We start from the raw sequence: 11,471 nt of genomic DNA, 5'->3' as shown, positions 1-11,471 counted from the left end.
CAGCTCAATTCCAGAAAAATAAACGACCCAATCAAAAAATGGGCCAAAGAACTAAATAGACATTTCTCCAAAGAAGACATACGGATGGCTAACAAACACATGAAAAGATGCTCAACATCACTCATTATTAGAGAAATGCAAATCAAAACCACAATGAGGTACCCACTTCACACCAGTCAGAATGGCTGCGATCCAAAAATCTGCAAGCAATAAATGCTGGAGAGGGTGTGGAGAAAAGGGAACCCTCCTACACTGTTGGTGGGAATGCAAACTAGTACAGCCACTTTGGAGAACAGTGTGGAGATTCCTTAAAAAATTGCAAATAGAACTACCTTATGACCCAGCAATCCCACTGCTGGGCATACACACCGAGGAAACCAGAATTGAAAGAGACACATGTACTCCAATGTTCATTGCAGCACTGTTTATAATAGCCTGGACATGGAAACAACCTAGATGTCCATCAGCAGATGAATGGATAAGAAAGCTGTGGTACATATACACAATGGAGTATTACTCAGCCGTTAAAAAGAATTCATTTGAATCAGTTCTGATGAGATGGATGAAACTGGAGCCGATTATACAGAGTGAAGTAAGCCAGAAAGAAAAACACCAATGCAGTATACTAACACATATATATGGAATTTAGAAAGATGGCAATGACGACCCTGTATGCAAGACAGCAAAAAAGACACAGATGTGTATAACGGACTTTTGGACTCAGAGGGAGAGGGAGAGGGTGGGATGATTTGGGAGAATGGCATTCTAACATGTATACTATCATGTAAGAATCGAATCGCCAGTCTATGTCTGACGCAGGATACAGCATGCTTGGGGCTGGTGCATGGGGATGACCCAGAGAGATGTTATGGGGAGGGAGGTGGGAGGGGGGTTCACGTTTGGGAATGCATGTAAGAATTAAAGATTTTAAAATTTAAATAAATAAATAAATGATTATTAAAAAAAATAAAATTAAAAAAAAAGAAAGGAAAGATGTTTAAAGGGCCCAGATCTGTTTCACAGAGCAAACAAAAAGGATAAATTTGAGCTGAGAGGTAATACATTGATAACTGGCCTAGCCCACTACAAGGGATACTGGGAAATGTAGTCTAGCCACTTGTCTGCCTGCAATCTTCTTACCAAGGAAGAAGAAAACTTGTTTTGGTGGACAGCTAGCACTTTCTGTCACATGATATTTCTTAGCATTTACTTTAAATCGAAAATTAGGAACAGAACCGATGTTAAACCATGTCTCATTCTTGAAGTGAAGAAATGGAAAAAACAATAACACTTCTATCCCAATAAGATCACTGAGAGTTTTTCTTTTCTGACAAATTTTTACTTTTTATGTTTCATAATTACATATCAGATTTGGCTATATATTTATGCTGTTTTGATCAGTTATGAACTAATAATTGTAGTAATCACTTTATACAGCATAATTTTTTAACTTGTAAAGGCTTACCGCCAAAGGGAATTATTTAGTGTGTCGTATACCAGGTATGAAATGTGTGCTCAGTTGTTCAGTTTTGTCCAACTTTTTGTGACCCCCTGGACTGTAGGCCACCAGGCTCCTCTGCCCATAGGATTTCCCAGGCAAGAATACTAGAGTGGGTTGCCATTTCCTTCTCCAGGCGATCGGATCTTCCTGACCAAGGGATTGACCCTGTGCTCAGTTCCGTTGGTCAGTCATGTCTGACTCTTTGCCACCCCATGACTGCAGCACACCAGGCCTCCCTGTCCATCAGCAACTTCTGGAGTTCACTCAAACTCATGTCCATTGAGTCAGTGATGCCATCCAACCATCTCATCCTCTGTCATCCCCTTCTCCTCCTGCCCCCAATCCCTCTCAGCATCAAGGTCTTTTCCAATGAGTCAACTCTTTGCATGAGGTGGCCAAAGTATTGGAGTTTCAGCTTCAGCATCAGTCCTTCCAGTGAACACCCAGGACTGATCTCCTTGCAGTCCAAGGGACTCTCAAGAGTCTTCTCCAACACCACAGTTCAAAAGCATCAATTCTTCGGCACTCAGCTTTCTTTATAGTCCAACTCTCACATCCATACATGACCACTGGAAAAACCATAGCCTTAAATAGATAGACCTTTGTTGGCAAAGTAATGTCACTGCTTTTTAATATGCTGTCTAGATTGGTCATAACTTTTCTTCCAAGGAGTAGGCGTCTTTTAATTTCATGGCTGCAGTCACCATCTGCAGTGATTTGGAGCCCCCAAAAATAAAGTTTGCCACTGTTTCCACTGTTTCTCCATCTAGTTGCTATGAAGTGATGGGACTGGATGCCATGATCTTTTTTTCTGAATGTTGAGCTTTAAGCCAAACTTTTCACTCTCCACTTTCACTTTCATCAAGAGACTCTTTAGTTCTTCTTCACTTTTTGCCATAAGGGTGGTGTCATCTGCATATCTGAGGTTATTGATATTTCTCCCAGCAATCTTGATTCCAATTTGTGCTTCATCCAGCCCAGCATTTCTCATGATGTACTCTGCATATAAGTTAAAGAAGCACAGTGACAATATGCACCCTTGACATACTCCTCTTCCTATTTGGAACCAATCCGTTGTTCCATGTCCAGTTCTAACTGTTGCTTCCTGACCTGCATCTTTCTCAAGAGGCAGGTCAAGTGGTCTGGTAGGCCCATCTCTTTCAGAATTTTCCATAGTTTATTGTGATCCACACAGTCAAAGGCTTTGGCATAGTCAATAAAGCAGAAATAGATGTTTTTCTGGAACTCTCTTGCTTTTTCCATGATCCAGCGGATGTTGGCAATTTGATCTCTGATTCCTCTGCCTTTTCTAAAACCAGCTTGAACATCTGAAAGTTCATGGTTCACAAACTGTTGAAGCCTGGCTTGGAGAATTTTGAGCATTACTTTGCTAGCCTGTGAGATGAGTACAGTTGTGCGGTAGTTAGAGCATTCTTTAGCATTGCCTTTCTTTGGGATTGGAACGAAAACTGACCTTTTCCAGTCCCGTGGCCACTGCTGAGTTTTCCAAATTTGTTGGCATATTGAGTGCAGCACTTTCACAGCATCATCTTTCAGGAATTGAAATAGCTCAACTGAATTCCATCACTTCCACTAGCTTTGTTTGTAGTAATGCTTCCTAAGGCCCACTTGACTTCACATTTCAGGATGTCTGGCTCTAGGTGAGTGATCGCACCATCGTGTGTGATTAGCTGGGTTGTGAAAGTCTTATTTGTACAGTTATTCTGTGTATTCTTTCCACCTTTTCTTAACATCTTCTGCTTCTGTTAGGTCCATACCATTTCTGTCCTTTATTGTGCTCATATGTGCATAAAATGTTCCCTTAGTGTCTCTAATGTTCTTGAAGAGATCTCTAGTCTTTGCCATTTTATTGTTTTCCTCTATTTCTTTGCATTGATGACTGAGGAAGGCTTTCTCATCTCTCCTTGCTATTCTTTGGAACTCTGCATTCAGATGCTTATATCTTTCCTTTTCTCCTTTGCTTTTGGCTTCTCTTCTACTCACAGCTATTTGTAAGGCCTCCCCAGACAGCTATTTTGCTGTTTTGCATTTCTTTTTCTTGGAGATGGTCTTGCTCCCTGTCTCCCATACAATGTCACGAACCTCTGTCCATAGTTCATCAGGCACCCTATCAGATCTAGTGCCTTAAATCTGTTTATCACCTCCACTGTTTAATTGTTAGGGATTTGTTAGGTCATACCTGAATGGTCTATTGGTTTTCCCTACTTTCTTCAATTTCAGTCTGGATTTGGCAATAAGGAGTTCATGATCTGAGCCACAGTCAGCTCCTGGTCTTGTTTTAGCTGACTGTATAGAGCTTCTCCATCTTTGGCTGCAAAGTGATGTCCATGTGTAGAGTCTTCCCTTGTGTTGTTGGAAGAGGGTGTTTGCTATGACCAGTGCGTTCTCTTGGCAGAATTTTATTAGCCTTTGCCTTGCTTCATTCTGTACTCCAAGGCCAAATTTGTCTGTTACTCCAGGTATTTTTTGACTTCCTGCATTTGTATTCCAATCCCCTATAATGAAAAGGATATCTTTTTTGGGTGTTAATTCTAGAAGGTCTTGTAGGTCTTCCTAGAACCGTTCAACTGCAGCTTCTTCAGCATTGCTGGTCGGGGCATAGACTTGGATTACTGTGACATTGAATGGTTTGCCTTAGAAATGAATGGAGATCATTCTTTCGTTTTTGAGACTGCATCCAAGTACTGCATTTCCGAATCTTTTCTTGACTATGATGGCTACTCCATTTCTTCTAAGAGATTCTTGCCCACAGTAGTAGATATAATGGTCATCTGAATTAAATTCACCCATTCCAGTCCATTTTAGTTCGCTGATTCCTAGAATGTCAACGTTCACTCTTGCCATCTCCTGTTTGATCACTTCCAGTTTGCCTTGATTCATGGACCTGACATTTCAGGTTCCTGTGCAATATTGCTCTTTACAGCATCGGACCTTGCTTTCATCACCAGTCACATCCACAACTGGGTGTTGTTTTTGTTTTGGCTCCATTCCTTCATTCTTTCTGGAGTTATTTCTCCACTGATCTCCAGTAGCATATTGGGCACCTACCGACCTGGGGAGTTCCTCTTTCAGTGTCTTATCTTCTTGCCTTTTCATACTGTTCATGGTGTTCTCAAGGCAGGAATACTGAAGTGGTTTGCCAGTCCCTTCTCCAGTGGACCACATTCTGTCAGACCTTTCCACCATGACCTGACTTGGGTGGCCCTACACAGCATGGCTCATAGTTTCATTGAGTTAGACAAGGCTGTGGTTAAATGCAAATAATTACACTTCAAAATGTCAGAACTTACAATATACTGAAAATTATGTATTTTCAACTTTTAATAATATGATGGAAATTTTAAATGTTAACTTAAAATAATGCTAAAGGCTACCTTGCTTTTCAAAATTCTTTTATAGGATGTATAAACAAAAAATATAAAAACTACTGATCTAATTCACTCAGCTTGGTAACTGATATGTAATAGGTACTCAATAAATAATATTTTAATAAATAATGAACAGATAGGAATGGCAAATAGACGTGTAAATGTAAATAATGCCCAGTGTGGACAAAGGTTGTGAGAACCAAGTAGTCTCCTACTGATACAAATACAAATTAATAATTTTGGTGAGCCTTTTGCAGTACATATGAAAATCCTTCAACTGTCTCTACCCTTTGCCCAAACAATCCATCTAAGAAATTATCCTGAAAGTCATAAATGAATAAATATACACCTTACAGTGCTTACTTGTTTAACAGATGTTTTAAAATCACCTATGTTGGAGAGAAAGCAGCAAAACTGTATGGTCCTGCCTTCATGAAATTTACAGCCTATTGGGGAAGATTAACTAATTTTTCAAATAAGTGAATAATTAAGAATTGTGAGATGTGCTGTGAAAAAAAGATAATGAGTGCTGGAAAGTATATAATGGGAGAAAAGAACACATCTAGGAAGGCAAGGAAATTAAACTTATTTACTTGTTTGTAGGATTAGCTGATTGTCTGCCTCTGGGGAGACCTCAGAAGTGAGATTAAAGTGTGTGTGGAGATTGAGCTAGGTGGAGGTTAGGGATGAATGCAGAGGCAGTGTGGCTTCCTAGGTGTCTCAGTGGTAAAGAATCTGCCTGCTAATGCAGGAAACGTGGGCTTGATCCCGAGGTCAGGAAAATACCCCTGAGGAGGAAATGTAGCTTGGCAGGCTACAGTCCATGGGGTCGCAAAGGACTGAGCATGCAGAGACAGTGTAACACTTCAGGTCCGGGGAACAGTTTGTATCAAGGCTGGAGCAAGAAGCAGCAAGGTACAGAAAAAGGCCAGGGCACTGGAGCATAGAGCATAAGGGAGTGAATGGTGTAGGGTGGAGCTGAAGAGATAGGCAAGGACTTGTCTTGTAAGGCCAAGTTAAGGATTTTGGTTTTATCCCAAGAAATGACTACAGATATTTTTTGGGGGGGAAATTAGCATGAAATAAAATGCCCACCCATCCCTTGCTACCACTTATCCCTTGCTACCTTGCTACAACTAAGAATATCATGGTTCATTCTTTCTAATTGTTGAGTAGTATTTTGTGGTATGGATATGGATACCACTCCTGTTGGTGGACATTTGGGTTATTTTGATAGCTATTGGGAATAAAGCTTACACAGATGTTCTTGCAAAGGTCTTTTTGTGAACACATATTTATCTCTCTCTTGCATAAATACTTTAGGTTGAAATTGCTGGATCATAGAGTAGATGCATGTTTATTTTGATAAGAAATTGCCAAACATTGAAGTGCTGCCACATCACGCCATGCCACGAGGCTTTCGAGGAGGCACTAAATCTTTCTGTACCTCGACTTCCCCTTCTGTAGAATGGGGTCAATACTACTTACCGCACAGGGGTGTGTTGTGAAGACGTAGAAGAACAATGTCAAATGTTTTTAATACTTAGGTAAGAGAGGTGGTATAGAGGAAACCAAGCTGCAGGAGTTGCACAAAGATGGATATTTGGTTCTCTGTCCCAGATACCAGAAATGTGTGTTCAAAAAAGCATTTTACCAACTCAAAATATTACTTGTTTCTAGAAAAAAAGGAATTATCAAACAGATATTCAGAGTGGCTGTACCATTTTACAGTCCTACCAGCACTGCATACTTGCCAACATTTTATATGGTTAGTCTTTTTAAATTTTAGGTATTCCAGTGGGTGTCATTAAAGTCTCAAGAAAGGGAATGAGTTGGGCTAAAAAAAAAAAATCACTGACTATAATATGGAGAAGAGTGGGAATGGGATAGCAGTAGATGTGGTAAGAACTGTTAAGCGGTGCCAGCAAAAGTGCAGGTGAGAGGTGATGGTGAATTGATTATGACAGTGACGATGGAGATGGACTTGAGAAATATTTATTAATAGAAGATAAAATTAATAGGAGTTGGCTGCTAATTGGGAACACTAGGAAAAGCTCAAATTATTATTTTTTGTTAATTTGATTTTGAGGGATGGACATCACTTGGCTTGCTTTTGGATATATATTTGTGGTGCCTTAATCTCCAGTGAAGGGGATTGCTTACATATGTCGTAAGACTTGTGAACTTAGGGATAGGATGTGGTCAGGAATTATAAGAGAATATTTCATGATATGGAAGGATGTTTAAAATATATGGTTAAAAATAAATTTCAAAACTGTATAATATATGGTATAGCCACATTTTCCATTTGAATAACATTACAGAGAAAAGCCGTCTGAAAAGATGTAAAGTGTTAGCTATGGTCTCCATGTTGAGTTTTCAGAGTAGTTTTAAATTTGGGCTATGGTTTTTTTCTGTTTTTCTACAAGGAACATATGCTAATTGTGTAATATGAAAAGTTATTTAAAAAAACACTTAACATTTCAGAAAAAGAAATTTAAGAGCACAAAACAAGAATAGAGTCCCATTGGGATGGGAAAGGTGTTGGTAACAGCATCTTCATCTCTTCTCTTTTATCCTCAAATGGCTCACCCTATACCTTCTGGGCAGGATACTGGCCAGGATTCCTAAGCCTCTCAGATTTTGAGAGTTTGAGAATGGAAGGGCTTAGTGAGAGAGACTGGGGAAGGAAATGGCAACCCACTCCAGTGTTCTTGCCTGGAGAATCCCAGGGACGGGGGAGCCTGGTGGGCTGCCATCTATGGGGTCGCAGAGAGTCGGACACAACTGAAGCGACTTAGCAGCAGCAGCAGTGAGAGAGACTGGGCTGAACTCAAACCCAGGATTTTGGAATCAATGGAGCTTTTTTAGATCTCTGCCCCCAACTGAGACTAAATGCAAGCCTCCTTTGTCTCTCTAGTAGCATCAATCAGCTCTCTCTATTATCTCTCTTACTCCATAGAAAAGGCCTGTGCAAGTGACCCATGACCTCCGTGTTGTCAACTCAGTCCCCATCCTCACCGTGCCTGACACATCAGAAGCACCTGCTGTAGCTGATCTCCTGCCTCCTGGAAATACCCTCCTGGTTATCCCTACTTCACCAGCCACTCTTTTGCAGTCTCTTCTGATGGTTCTTCATTTCCCCAACCTCTTAATCTTGGTGTCTCCAGGCTTTCTTTTTTCTATCTAGACTTATTGCCTTAGTGATCTCATCCAGTCTCAGTTTTAAATACCCTCTCCACAATGATGGCATTTAATTTCTCTTTCCAGTCTGGATCTCTCCCTGGACTCCAGACTTGTATATCCAAGTCGACATTCCCATTTGGATTTCTAATAGGCATCTCAAAAGTTATGTCCCAAACAGAGTGCCTCTCCTCCCCCTATCCCACCCTGCATTTGTCCTCCTCAGGTTTTCCTATCTCAGTGAACGGCGCCTCACACTTCCTTGTGCTCAGACCCAGAGCTTTGGAGTCGTAACTCCATTCTTCTCACTCTGCACATTCAAAACCTATTGGCTCTATCTTAAAAATAAATCCAGATTATGACCTCCATGTGCTGTGATCCAGAACATCATCTCGCCCCACCTGGATTATTGCAACAGCCTATTCCTTGGTCTTGCGTATTTCTTCACTCTCCTACAATTGATTTCAACTCAGCAGCCAGTGATCCTTTTAAATATAAGTCAGATCATGTCACTTCTCTGCTTAAAATTTCTAACAGCTAAACATTAACAGAGTAAATGCCAGAGTCCTTAAAAAAACCTACAGGACCCCAGATGATACCCACCACCCCCAGTTACTTTTTCAGCTTTCTTACTGTGCCCTGTCTCACCCCTTCTGACCCTGTTTCACAGGCCTTGCTATTCCATAAATAGTCCAAGCATGTTTAAAGTTTCGGGGTTTTGCTCTTCCCTCTGTCTGCATGCTTTTCCTTCAGATAACCATCTGGCTCTTTATCTATTGTCAAGTCTTTGCTCAACTGTGAGGTCTTCCATGATCTTCCTATTTAAAATTGCAAGCCCCCCCCATCACTCATCATATCCCCTCTCTGCTTAAATTTCTCTCCATAAGTTACTCAACATTATCTAAAAAATGCTATCATTTATTTGTTTCATTTTTTTGCTCCCTTCCCCAGATGTAAGATCCTTGAGAGCACACATTTCTATCTATTTTTCCCCCTCCAGTAATCCTAGAGCAGTACCTGGCATAGAATAGGCACTATGTATCGAATGGTGGTGGTTTGGTTGCTAAGTTGTGTCTGACTCTTGTGACCCCATGGACTGTAGGGCTCCTCTGTCCCTGGGATTCTCCACGCAAGAACACTGGAGTGGGTTGCCATTTCCTTCTCCAATGCATGAAAGTGAAAACTGAAAGTGAGGTCACTGAGTCGTGTCCAACTCACAGCGACCCCATGGACTGCAGCCCACAAGGCTCTCCTTCGTCCATAGGATTTTCCAGGCAAGAGTACTGGAATGGGGTGCCATTGCCTTAGGGAATGAACAAATATATGCCCTTAATGGTGGGGCTGAGCAACTTTCAGGGTTTATTCAAAGATGAGATATCTGTTAAATCTGCCAACACACACACACCCATCCCCCCAACCCCCGCTTTGAGTTCCCAAGGAACTCCTTTCTCCTTTACCTCCTAAGGGATCTGGGAAATAACAATTCACCAGTGGCCTCACTGATGTAGGAGGTTAGGCCAGGATGGCCCTCTGAGATCATCTTGTTAGATCCAATCAATCTCTGAGCTGGAACCAGAACCCCTATGCTCCGCCTCCTAGTGTCTAGCTCTCTTTCCATAGTAGCCACTGAGAACATTCCAAGATCATAATTTTGGAGGCTAACAGCCATGGATATTTTCAGATTTAATTTCAGCAAAGTGTTACCATTTAAGAAAGCCTGCCAGAAAGATAATGCAGATGAAAACGTACTGTGTAAACTGTGAAGTGCTATCCAAAGGTTAGTTATCTGAGGTCCACTGCCAAGGTCAACAAGACCTGGGTGTAGGGCCAGTTCTTAAATCAGAGGAGCAAAACAAAAGTTGGTCATTCAAGGGCCCCTTCCAAACGGGACACTGGTGTCTTTGCTGGGACCAGAAGGACACAGGGGCTTGTCTCTCACCCCCACCCCAAGTATAATATACTCTTGCTGAGTAAGATAGATGGATGCTTACATTATGCATGTGTTAAAACAGATGATTTTAACACATGATGATGACTTTCTGATTTTTTCCCCTTTTTCTTGTGTTTTAGAAGCCATACACTAAGCTCCAGCCACCTGTACCACTGGGCATGGACCGGCTCTCCAAGATTTCCGACTGTCTGTGTGCGTGAGTGTTTTTTTGCCACATTAGTTTACATCGGTCCCAGCTGCACTAGAATTTAGATTCTGTGCAAACCCTGGCTCTCAAAACCACATTCTTTTGCCCTCACACTACTTCTCTGTCATCTAACCACTGAAAAAGCATTGTTTTACTGGCCTGGCTCAAGAAAGGGGATCTCGGTGAAGAGTAAACTTCCTGTTTTCTAGGCTTTCTTATCCTACAGAAGGGCGGCCCAGTGTTTGGTGACCTTCTGCATTAGGTTAACAATCGGGATCTGGGCCCAGGGGGATCACAATCCCGTGAAGAATGGGGAGCTGATTGTTAACGTCTAATCGTAGTGAAGCTGAATGGCAGGGCTTACTTTGTCCTGGCTCCCCAGCCTTCTCCCCAAGCATCTCTTAAGCTGTTGAAGCCAATGGGTTTATGTGGCAGGCATTCATTCCTCATGAGCTCCGATTCAAGCGGCTGTGCACTGATTCAGGCTCAGATGTTTCTACACTTAGGGCTTGTAAAACAGTGAAAGAAAGATACAGATAACTCACAGAAAGCCTTCTGTTATAGACTAGAAAAAAGGACCTACTTGTTTCTCTACTGTAATAGGAGCCTTGAAAAGCCCAAATTAAGGTGCAGAAAAAGGGTGAAATAAGAGCACTGAAAGCTTAATACTGCACAGAGTCCTGCAAACTTTTTCCAAGTGATATATATGCACCTAAAATTGTGGGTTAAATTCATTTCACCTGCCTTCCCTAATCAAGGTTGTTTAAAGACCTCAATGTCCCCGAGCAGCATGTGGCTTAAACATGTTTGCTCTCCCACTGGGCATGCGCAAGTAGGTGACCTTTTGACTTCAGAAGGCTGCAAACTCCACCCTCACAATGTGCCTGTATCCTGGTTACACTTGTGCAGAATTTCCATCCTGCATCTCTCCCCAATCACCTTTCCCCAGGTGCCCCACATCTCACTCCACCCTGATGTTTTACTCCTAAGCCTTCCAGGAGGCAGTTTTCAGGCTTGTTTTCCTATCTCCTCTTTTTGCTGCATTTCAGCATTTTAGCTTGCTGAGCGTCAGGCAAAATGAACCTAGTTCGGTAACAGCGTTCAAACTCAGAAGGTTTTTGTTTCTCTATGGCTGGAAAAAACAAAAGAGGCACGACCTTCCTAAGCTGTCATTTTTGAGGGAACTACTAGTAAAATTCTACTTAAGGTCAAAATCTGGGAAGAAACTAGGAAAAGAGGTAGTCGTCTTTTGTCTGGTTT

The sequence above is a fragment of the Capra hircus genome, chromosome 1 (assembly GCF_001704415.2).
Source record: "Capra hircus breed San Clemente chromosome 1, ASM170441v1, whole genome shotgun sequence".
Classification (NCBI taxonomy): Eukaryota; Metazoa; Chordata; class Mammalia; order Artiodactyla; family Bovidae; genus Capra; species Capra hircus.
This window is presented reverse-complemented; position numbering follows the sequence as displayed.